The sequence below is a fragment of the Mus pahari genome, chromosome 3 (genome assembly GCF_900095145.1).
Source record: "Mus pahari chromosome 3, PAHARI_EIJ_v1.1, whole genome shotgun sequence".
In the NCBI taxonomy this organism is placed as follows: Eukaryota; Metazoa; Chordata; class Mammalia; order Rodentia; family Muridae; genus Mus; species Mus pahari.
The window spans coordinates 92,217,115-92,229,472 of NC_034592.1; the positions used below are offsets into that span (position 1 = coordinate 92,217,115).

Genomic DNA, 12,358 nt, shown 5'->3' on the forward strand with positions numbered 1-12,358 from the left:
CACCAAAACATCATGCTAATGCCATAAAACGGATATCCATGAAGGCCCCATGCTTGCCACTTCAGTCTCTGTGAACCTGTCTCATGTCTGCTTAGTTGACTCAATGGACCATATTCTGGTGTTCTCAAACCCTCTTATTCCTACAGCCTTTCTTTGCATTTCCTAGCGTTTCTAAGTCAGGTACTTAATGGGGACCTCCAATGTAGATTCTCTGCAAAGTGTCTGGCTGTGGCTCTTTGTACCTCCTCTCACCTGCTGCTAGAGGAAGGCTCTCTGCTGATGACTCGAAAAAGGCATGGATCATTTAGTACTATTTATTTATTTATTTATTTATTTATTTATTTATTTTTGCCAGTCACTCTGACTTCTTTTTTTTAATTAGATATTTTCTTCATTTACAATTTAAATGCTATCCCCAAAGTACCCTATACCCTCCCTCTGCCCTGCTCCTCAACCCACCCACTCCTGCTTCCTGGCCCTGGCATTCCCCTGTATTGGGGCATATAATCTTTTCAAGACCAAGGGCCTTTCCTCCCAGTGATGGCTGATTAGGCCATCTTCTGCTACATATGAAGCCAGAGACACGAGCTCAGGAGGTACTGGTTAGTTCATATTGCTGTTCCACCTATAGGGTTACTGACCCCTTCAGCTCCTTTGTTACTTTCTCTAGCTCCTCTATTGGGGCCCTGTGCTCCATCTAATAGCTGACTGTGAGCATCCACTTCTGTATTTGCCAGGCACTGGCATAGCCTCACAAGAGACAGCTATATCAGGGTTATGTCAGTAAAATCTTGCTGGCATATATAATAGTGTCTGCATTTGATGGTTGATTATGGGATGGATCCCCAGATGGGGCAGTCTCTGCATACTCCTTCTTTCTGTCTCGGCTCCAAACTTTGTCTATGTAACTCCTTCCATGGTTGTTTTGTTCCCCATTCTAAGGAGGGACGGAGTATCCACTCTTTGGTCTTCCTTCTTCTTGAGTTTCATGTGTTTTGCAAATTGTATCTTGGGTATTCTAAGTTTCTGGGCTAATATCCACTTATCCATGAGTGCATATCATGTAAGTTCTTTTGTGATTGGGTTACCTCACGCAGAATGATACCCTGCAGATCCATCCATTTGCTAAGAATTTCATAAATGTATTGTTTTTAATGACTGAGTAGTACTCCATTGTGTAAATGTAGCACATTTTCTGTATCCATTCCTCTGTTGAGGGACATCTGGGTTGTCCATGTAGTTCAAACATCATTGGTCTCTGAGCTACATAGTCTGTAGTTCCTGGCCATCCAGGTAGTGGGAAGGCATAGGCTCCTTCTAATGACATGAACTTTAAGTAAAACTAAACATTGACTGATTAGTCCTGCAAGGACTGTGCCAGGATGGCCCCAGCATATCTTGTAGGCAGGATAGATTTTAGGTTGATGGTTTTCTGAGGGGTTTGGTGTCCAGGTTTCTCTTTCCATAGCCTATAATGTACCTTTCTGAACTAAAGAGACTAGAATGCAGGAATGAAGGGTCCTTGTAGCCAGTCGTTCAACTTCTCTATGTTCTGCGTACTGTGTAGAGGTTCAGTGAATGCTATTTGTTAATTATTGCAGTTTCAATAGCTGTTGTTATAATTTTATGGTATCAATTCACATATACTCACATTATACTTACTCTCTGTTTATTCCCATTTCACTTTACAGAGAAGGTGTGACATTCTACACCATAAATAAAAATTTAAAGTAATTATTGTGGTAGTATGAATGAAAATTGTTCTCTTAGAAACAGAAAATGGCACTATTAAGTGGGTGTGTTCTTGTTGGAGTAGGTGAGTCCTTATTAGAAGAAATAAATAATTGGAAGTGGGCTTTGAGGCTTTAGATACTCAACCAGGATCAATGTCACTATCACTTTCCATTATCTACCAATCCAGATATAGCATTCTCAGCCACCTCTCCAACATGTCTGCCTATGAGCTACCACACTTCCTGTGTGTTGATAATGGACAAAAACTCTCAAGTGTAAGCTGTCTCTAATGAATTGCTTTCCTTTAAAATAATTGCTGTAGTGGTGTCTCTTCACAGCAATCAAAACTCTAAGATATTTCTTGAACAAATGCCCCTCTAAATATGCACACCAGTGTCACTCAATCATACATGTGTAAAATGTCAAAAATATCCAATATTCCTAAGGGATTTCCACAATTTTACATGTTAACTCTAACAGTCCCATACTCTCTTTTGTTCCCAGGCCCCTGTGAAACCCATCTCATGTACTGGGACCCCTTGTAATCTCATATAACATCTTTTGGTAATACGACGACTCATTGAACAAATTTCATTTATACTTTTTATAACATCTTACCAAAAGTAATGCATTAAAAAAAGACATATCCAATTAATCTTGGAATACTTGGAAGGTGATTTTGCATTAACTCCTCTATGTAGGTGCTTTGTGATTATAAAATTGAAGCCAGGGAGTGTTCTTGGTAATAATCTTGACCCCTAGCCTCTAACTAGACACTAAGTCACCGTTCAGAACTCTTTCTGCTATTAAGCCATTGTGCTGAGTCAGAAAATAACTCAAAGACTCCACAAGAGAATTTTCAGAAGTCCCATGTATCTTCCTTACAGATACCTTGATGGCTACTTATTCATTTCTATTGAGAGGCCTAGGTTAAAGTGGTAGGCAATAGTAAATCCTGAAACACCTTTAAAACACCTTGTCCACTATCACAGTTGAATACTCATTTTTAATGTTGAGTTTCAGAAAATTTCATTTTTTCCAAAGGTCAGAGCATATAAACCAATAACAATGACAAGAACATAATGGAAGAATTTAATACATATTTTCTTTTCGAATTATTTGAAAATATGGATTAAAACTGGCCGTATTTCTTGAAAATGTAACTTAAATAATTAATATAATTCACTTATTAAACAAAAACTCCTTGAAAAGAAGATTCAACTTAATGACCTATAAGCTGAAAGAAATTCTTTTCAAAAATATTCAGTGTGTAATTGTACAATGAAGTAAATATTCCAATTACTTTTAAGGCCATGAACATCATTAGCTGTTCAGCCATTGGCATAATTATAAATTTTGTTGTCTATATGTACATACAACATGCCTATGCATATTTGTATTATATGTATATTTGTGCATATGTAACTGTGTGTATGTGTACATGCCTATGTTGTATATATTTATAGTTTATACTATAAAACAATATTTCAAATTCATGATTGAGTGGGAGAAAAAGAAGGTGCTCAGAAAATGTCATTTTTAGTCTAATTGTAGATTTAAAAGACTTTAATTGTTTGGTTAAAAGTGAAATCTCCACTAATGGTAACAGTTTCTTCTTTTATTTTTCAGCACATACCTAAACATATAAGTCTAAGTCAAGACCATGAAATTATAGACACAGAAATCATCCAAAAATGTTCTTTATATGGATAACAAATATTGCATCATTTATTAAGGGCAAAGTGCCCTCCTTGGCAATGGGCAAAGAGATACCTTGCTAGTGATGGTGTTCTTATATCAGTCAGGGGCAGAGCAGATGGCAGTTCTTTGTTCATCCTAGCTTGGTGCCTGCCATGGTGGCTGGAGCTGTCTTATGCTTAGGACTCATAAAATCACATCAAATCAAATCAAATCCAGGTATCACAGCTGGGGAGGAGGAAAGCAGATAGGGACCTGCTGATCATCATGCCACCCACAGACCTGCCACCCAAAAGGGACATAGTTACTTACTTGTAGCTACTCCACATCACTTAGCATGAATGCAGTATGTCACCCAGAGGACTGTAAACCATGTGGCCAGCCTACAGAAAGAGCCACCATAATGTGTATGTTGGTGGTCAAATATGATAGAAAGAGAAGTGGAACAACTTTAGCATTTTGAAGAGATGGAGCAGGAGACTTGAGGGCAAAGAGGAGTAGCCTGTTGTCACTATCCAGCCCTACCATCTGGGGCCATGGTGGGGGCCCAGTCTCAGCTGCTGCTGAGAGCCATTCTGGGTACATGGCTACAAAACAGCTGGGTTATCAGTGTCCATGGCTCATATTAGCACTAGAGAATATACTGATGTTCCTGGTTGGGGCAGGTATAGGGGACCACAAGGTCCATGGGGTGTGCATAACTAGACTCATCCCTCACTGGATGCAGGCAGCCCATGCTGCACAATGGGGCTGGCACTGGTGGCAGGAGTATGGGTGAGATGACCCTTTAATCCTGTCAGTACGGGAGAGCTGACCTTACCATTTGTTTGCAATGTGAGACCAATGACACAGAAGTGATGCTCCTGCCACACATCCCATCTCCAGCTCCTTGACAACTCTGCCAGTCAGGAAAGCTGCCCAGAGGGTCCTGAACTCATGAGAGCAATTTCTTCCCCTCATTAGCTCCAAAACTTGGAAGAACTAGCCTTGGCCCTCACATGTAGAGCAAAGTAGAACTGATCCTGGTTAAGAGCTCATGAGTATGCCAAACCTGAGGTTAAAGGAGTGGGAGAGCTGGCTTTGCCACTCCTCTCTCTGCCTTGAGTTGGAATGAGTATGGAGGTGATGACCCACCCCCACTCCTGCTTGCCCTTCACCTCCTGTACTATTCTGGAGATCTGTCCCTGAAATCATGAGAGCGGGAAATCTAGTGACTGTAGCACATCACTGGGGCAGTAGAGTTGACCCTAATTCCAAGGCAGGGATGAGCCAGCCCCACGGCTGTGCAGGCGGTAGAGCTGCCTCAGCACCTCACAGGCTGCAGCACTTGGGAGAATGGGCCTAGCTATCATATTGACTGAGAAGCACAGTGGAGCTAGCTCTGGAGGCATGGATGTAGGTGAGCTGACTCTAAGTCCATGAAAACAGGAGAGCTGACCTTCTCTTGCCAAAAGCACCATTGGGTGACAATACTATAGAACTTTCCTGGTGGTGTGGATAAGGGAGAGCCAGTGGCCTGACTAGCTCAGTTACCACCCAGGCCCAGATCCAGGGTTCTGAATTAACCTATGGCCGAATCTTTATCATCTTCAAATGGTTGTAATGAGGGAAAGTTTCAGTCCTGCTGTTTGAAAGCTTCGAGATCTACATGACACAGTGGAACTACTACAGGATAATTAGGAGTCCCTATGAGGATCTAACATTAATGGTGTCACAGAAGCCATAGATATCAAATCAGACCAATGCCTCATTGCAATGAACATTTTGCAATTGAAGATGTGTGGAATAGACACACTGTGATATACTACAATCCTCATGATGTTTTCTATACTTTGATTTTCTCTCTCTCTCTCTCTCTCTCTCTCTCTCTCTCTCTCTCTCTCTCTCTCTCTCTCTCTCTCTCTCTCTCTCTCTGTGTGTGTGTGTGTGTGTTTATTGGGGTATGCTGCAAATGCAAAGGAGACTAGGAGATGAGCAGGACTGAGATGTATGATTTGAAACTAACAGAGAAGCAATAAGAAGTTAAAATACACTTAAAGATCAAAGTGCTAATCTTTTTTTTTTAATTCTGGACAATTAAAATTCAAACTTCAAGATAACAATATCTACATTCTTGTCATAATGTAGCTGTAGGCATTGCATCATGAGATCATGCATAAAATAAAAATCATGGGAGCCCATCATGAAGAGCATTGTTCAAATGTATACCTACTTGCTCTTGCGGATTGCTACATAAATGTATTCACAAGTCGCTCATTTCCATGACTCCCTAAAAGGACTCATCTCTAAATATTGCTACTGCATGGACAGTCTCACACATTTACTTTAAGAGACATACCTCAGATATGCCAGAAAACATCCCTACATCAGTATTATCACATGTGCTTTTGGTCAATTTCATACATTTTTGTGGTGTTCAAAAAATTCAATAAATAATCCCATACTACTTCTGCCTTAAGAATCACAAGTAAGATAACCTTAAAGATGGGGAAATTTTATTATCAAGAAACCAGTGTAGCTTCTGTTTCATTTGGACATTTAACTAATCAATCTAGAAAATTTTATATATATATATATATATATATATATATATATATATATATATATATATCAACATTAATTGTATTTTATAGCATAAGTTTGAAAATACATTTTCTACTGTATCTTAAAATTATCTCTATTTATATTTATAAATATTATTTATAAAGATTAATATTTTTCTAGTTACTTCTTAAATATAATTAAAGACCTCTTCAATTCATTTCCACTAAGTTAATTAGAGCTAAATTAGTGATGTTTGCTAAATTACGAACATTTAATTTAATGGGAAAATACTCTCTTGTGATATATAAGGAGTTTGTAATTCTAAGCAATTAACTACATTTTTCTCAAATAAAACTATAGTTTCTTGTTACAAGTCTCCTATATAAAGTTATAGAATACACAGTTGAATCCCTTTAAAGTTCTAGTATGTTGAAACTTGATAGAATTTGAATATGAAATGCTACTATAGGCTCACAATTTATTAAAGTTTTGCATAATTCAGAGGTGATACCTGGCTAATAGGGGCATGTGAAAGGACATTTTTGAAGGTTTTTTTGTCCCTGATCTCTTGCTCTCTGTCTTCATTTCCTTTTGACTACTGTTGCCTCACAACAGTTTCATAAACATGAATTCTACCATGATAGAAAATTCTAAAACTCAACCCAAAGAAACCCTTTCTTTCTCATGTTCCTTATGTCAGCTGTCTGGTCGCAGGAATTAAAATAAAACATTAGCTAACACAAATCCTAAACTCAAAATATTCTGGTAAGAGAGGTAGAGATCTGAGGAGACAATTATACCATAAAGTTGAAATGCTAATGCATGTAAGACCTGAGTTGTTATTCCAGGGGAAAGACCTTTAGTCTTGATGCTATAAAAGTAGTGTGCTCAATAATTGTGAAAAATGCACAGTTTTCAGGATTTTAGTTAAGACTTAGTGTAAGCATTTATACTGTGAGAACCATATTATATGGACTAATGCTCCATGCCCAGAGAAATCTTCTCAAATTTATTATGTAAATTCCTGTTGATCCCATAGCTAGTAACTGACCACTTGATTACTGGTGTAAGCCACCTAACATTTATGTCATGCTAGCATCAGAACTCCACAAAGAAAGTAAAGGATAAGTACTTCAAGGGTCAGGTGAATAATTGCAAATTAAAATGAGTTTATGTATTTTTTCTTGCTCCTAATTTTGGAATATTTAACTCCAAATAAATATCTGGATGTGATCCTCTTTGCCAGATTGGCCTCAGTCTTCAATACATTGGCCTAGAAAAGCCTCCGTAGCATATTAAAAATGGTATGGGGGGGGCAGGGTGGTGGTGGTGCACACCTTTAATCCCAACACTTTGGAGGCAGAGGTTGGCAGATTTCTGAGTTCGAGGACAGCCTGGTCTACAGAGTGAGTTCCAGGACAGCCAGAACTACATGGAGCAACCCTGTCTCAAAAAGCAAAACAAAACAAACAAACAAACAAAAAAGTGGTATGGGGGATCGACCAAATTTTAGGCAGTACTTTAGTATCAGGGTAGAAAAATAGCAACAAGAAAAATAAGCTAAATGAACCTATTTTAGTTTATTTTTAACTTGAAATGGTTTTAGTTATAGAGTACTTGGTAGCACACAGGAGAATGTAAGGACTATTCTAAACACCATGAAAACTGTTTGACTTTGGATTTCTTGATACCTGGATACCTTTAGATTTCCTAGTGTGCTTTCTTTTTTTTCCAATTTTTATTAGGTATTTACTTCATTTGCATTTTAAATGTTATCCCCAAAGTCCCCTATACCCTCCCCCCACCACTCCCCTACCCACCCACTCCCCCTTCTTGGCCCTGGTGTCCCCCTGTACTGGGGCATATAAAGTTTGCAAGAGCAAGGGGCCTCTCTTCCCAATGATGGCAAAATAGGCCATCTTCTGCTACATATGCAGCTAGAGACATGAGCTCTGGGGGTGCTGGTTAGTTCATATTGTTGTTCCACCTATAGGGTTGCAGACCCCTACAACTCCTTGGGTACTTTCTCTAGCTCCTCCATTGGGGGCCCTGTGTTCCATCCAATAGCTGACTGTGAGCATCCACTTCTGTGTTTGTCAGGCACTGGCATAGCCCCACAAGAGACAGCTATATCAGGGTCCTTTCAGCAAAATCTTGCTGGTGTATGTAAAAGTGTCTGCGTTTGGTGGCTGATTATGGTATGGAGCCCTGGGTGGGGCAGTGTTTGGATGGTCCATCCTTTCGTCTCAGCTTCAAACTTTGTCTCTGTAACCCCTTCCATGGGATTTTTGTTCCCAATTCTAAGAAGGGGCAAAGTGTCCATATTTTGGTCTTCCTTCTTCTTGAGTTTCATGTTTTACAAACTGTATCTTAGGTATTCTAGGTTTCAGGGCTAATATCCACTTATCAGTGAGTGCATATTATGTGAGTTCTTGCTTGTGGACGTTGTACATCGTGGTGCGCACTAGGCTCCGCACCACGATGTACAACGTCCACAAGCAGAGACTGATTTCCAGAGTGGTTTTACAAGCTTGCAATCCCACCAACAATGGAGGAGTGTTCCTCTTTCTCCACATCATTGCCAGTATCTGCTGTCACCTGAATTTTTGATCTTAGCCATTCTGAATGGTGTGAGGTCAAATCTCAAGGTTGTTTTGATTTGCATTTCCCTGATGACTAAGGATGTTGAACCTTTTTTTGAGGTGTTTCTCTGCCATTCGATATTCCTCAGTTGAGAATTCTTTGTTTAGTTCTGTGCCCATTTTTTAATGAGGTTATTTGGTTTTCTGGAGTCTGTCTTCTTGAGTTCTTTATATATAATGGATATTAGTCCCCTATCTGATTTAGGATTGGTAAAGATCCTTTCCCAATCTGTTGGTGGCCTTTTTGTCTTATTGCCAGTGTCTTTTGCCTTACAGAAGCTTTGCAATTTTATGAGGTCCCATTTGTCAATTCTCGATCTTAGGGTGCCTTCTTACATCTGGGTATCACGGTGAGAAATGGTTCTCAGAGCACTAGCTGCCCCCAAACAAAAACATACCCAGTCACTAGGATTGTATTTGGAATCTAGTTCTTCATGATTTAGATGATGTCAAAATTAGCCTATTGTATTATGGTTGTTGTGATGTAACACCATGACTGTAGTAATTTGGGAGAAAATGGTTTACCCAGTTTATGCTTCCACATCACAGATTGTCATCAAAAGAAGTCAAGGCAGGAACTCAAGCAAGAAAGGAACCTGGAGTCAGGAGCTGACACAGAGACCACAGAGAAATGCTGTTTTCTGGCTTGCTCCTCATTGCTTACTCAGCCTGCTTTCTTATAGAGCTTAAGAACACCAGCCCAATAATGGCATGATCCATCGTTTATCAACAACTCATGAATGAAAAGCCCTCCTGCCTTACCGAGAGCCTGACCTTGTAAGATGATTCTTCCACTTGAGATTCTCTCTTCTGATGACGCCTTCTTGTGTCAAGTTGACATAAAAAATCACAAATATCATCTTGACACATGAACATGTAACTTTTTAACTAGAACCTTTTCTTTCTCACTTATCTTTAAGTTAGGATGTTAATATTAATATCATGAAAAAGATGTTAGTACATAGTTAATCTTATGCATGCTCACTAACTGTACCAGGCTAGAGAAACAATGCTTTTTAACCACTCACTGGAATTTCCTTCAATCTCTAATTCTAATTCTGGTTGTTATACTTTTCTTTATTCTTTAAATTAATAACAGAAGCCATCTTTTCTAACTACATGTATGTCAGTAAAAAATACTACCTTCTGAGAAAATACAAAAATATATTATTTTTAGTTATGTTTATATTTTCTTCCTTCCTTCCTTCCTTTCTTCTTTCCTTCCTTCCCTTCTTCTTCCTTTACAGCCTCACTCCCTCCTTTCCTCCCCTTTTTCTTTCTTTTTCTTTTGTCCTTTTTTCTGCTTTGTCCTTGTGAGTGTATGCCGCATGCCTGTTAGTGTCTATGCAGACAATAAGAGGATTTCATATCTCTGAAGTTGCAGTTACAGACTGTGTCATGTCATGGGTATTGGTGGTAAGATTCAAAGTCTAATCCTCCGGAAGCCCAGGCCTTAACCATTGAGCAATCACTTTAGTCCAGACCAACAAAATATTTAGTAGCAACTTAGTACACTTTTCTACTAAGAGGTAGATGGAAGCAGAGCCTCTTCTTTTCAGATTTTATGATTTGTCATAACAACACTCATAAGTATGCCTCAGTTAGCTAAATGAAGGAGGCTCCCATGTGATGAGAGTGTTTCTTTACATGTGTAAAGTGGTGACTGAGCTGTGTTTGAAAGGATGGACGGAACCTGTGGGTATTTGGAGAAAAAAAATGAGAAACTAGAGAACTAGAGAACTTTGCTATCAAGAACAAGTACATGATGTGCACTTGAAGCACATGGAACCTATAGTAGAGAGCTAGATTAGGAGAGGAGACTGATAGACACCAATTTCTGACTTGCTACACAGAAGTAGATGATCTTGTTTGAAAATAAGGGGTTCTTAAAGACTAAAATAATAATTAAATTTGTAGTTACTCAGTGAAAACTATGGATTCTCCTGTTGTTTTGATTATCGCTGTTGTTTTAAGCCAGGGATTTACTCTAGATAAGTCTGGCTTGAAACTCACTCTACTACACAGGGTAGTTTGTAATTCATCGATATTCATCTGCCTTGGCCTTCCAAGTAATGGAACGGTATTTTGCTCCTGAAGTCAACCAGATATCAGGTTGCCATTGATTAAGATAGTAATTAAAGGATCTAATTGTTTAAAAGCCTTCCTATTAATTATTTTCAGTGTGTAAAGTTAGGGCCTACGGGATCTAGACCTACCCACTCATCACTCAGCCAAGCAAGCCACTATGTCCTGTGTCTGAGTCTTTTTACAACAGGGAGGGGCAGTCTAATGAAATACGTTCATAAGCTGGACAAAGTGATATCTAATGTCTTTAACAATATAGAGTCATCTAAGACCCCTTCCCCATGGCTGCTCATGCTTTGGTCCATGCTGCCTTGATGAGAAGGGAGAGGAGAAGTGGTGTTTGGAGGAGATCCTTGGCCAGGACAGGGTCCCATGATCTTGATTGGTGTCTCAAAAGACAATGAAAGTCTGCAGATATTATCACCCTGTAGAAAATACTAACGCCCCCTAAAAAGAGAAGGCAGAGAAGCAGGATATAGGGTGGGAAGGAAGGAAAGGAGATTCTCATTCTCTCTCTCTCTCTCTCTCTTCTCTTCTCTTTCTCCTCTCTCTCCCCCTCTTATTCCTTTGGATCATCCATAAACATGCAATGCATTTTCATAATAAAATTGTAGTGATACACTATTCAGTAAAATAGCTAATAAAACAATCTAGGACAGTAAAGGTAAGAGAAATAACGATGTTCCTTTACATCATGAATAGAAAGTTTTCATATCATACAGAATTGCAAACATCTTGTCATGGCTTGGATATCGAATGTCCCCTGAAAATGTCCATATGTTCAAGGTTTGGTCCTCAGGTGCGGTTGGGATTGTGGGAAGTTCCCTAAACACTAGGAAGTGAGCTTTGACTGGAAAGTATTTCATTGGAGAGGGATTCATAGGAATATTTTATCCTTGACCCTCCACTGACGTTATTCTCAGCTTTGCAGTCACCGTGATGGGAACTGATTTGATCTTCTGTATTTTTCTCAATGACAGAATGACGTATGAACTAAATACTTGCATGTTAAAATGTTCTTTTTAGGTATCTGGTGTAAATATATCTAAAACATGCCTGTGTTTGTTTAAATAGGCTAACTGTTTAATTTTATTTTGAATAACACTTCTGTGCTGATTTGGAGGAGTATCTGTATCTCTGTGTATATGCATGCAGACATGCACATATGGATTCATATCTGACTGTTCATCCTGCTGCCTCCTGTCCATAGGATACACTTATGCGGTTTGCATGCTAGACAAATTACATAGCATTAACTTTTATTAATATCAGTTGGGGGGGGTTGAGATCACTTTATCATTCTAGATGAGGAATACAATTTATAAAATAAGGAAGTATTGACACAGACCCAGAGCTAATTATATGCTGAACTGAAAGCTGAAGTGATTAACTTCTGGCTTTAAAACTTTAAGAATAATCATCCTATTGCTATTGTTTTATTGATTGAATTCACTGCTTTGTGTTGAAGGATGTCCCTCAGAACCAACCAAATGGGAAAAATGTATAAAATTAGAGGGAAGTGAGAACATTGCATGGACTTACATGTCCTTTCTAGGTATGGCATCATTCACACCTCCTTGTGCTCACCTATCTTAGAAATCAATATATAAGTGGTATTCAAGATTTTGTAGGACTAAATTTCTTTTTTTTTTATT

At 38.8% G+C, this 12,358-nt stretch overlaps 1 non-coding gene across 1 annotated transcript; it reads left to right on the plus strand.

Moving 5' to 3' along the window:
• The first annotated feature begins 3,480 nt into the window (after window positions 1-3,480).
• On the plus strand, window positions 3,481-3,624 carry LOC115063706. Its single transcript, XR_003843589.1, has one exon. It is a non-coding gene; the product is annotated as a small nucleolar RNA SNORA48 (small nucleolar RNA).
• The last annotated feature ends 8,734 nt before the right edge of the window (window positions 3,625-12,358 follow it).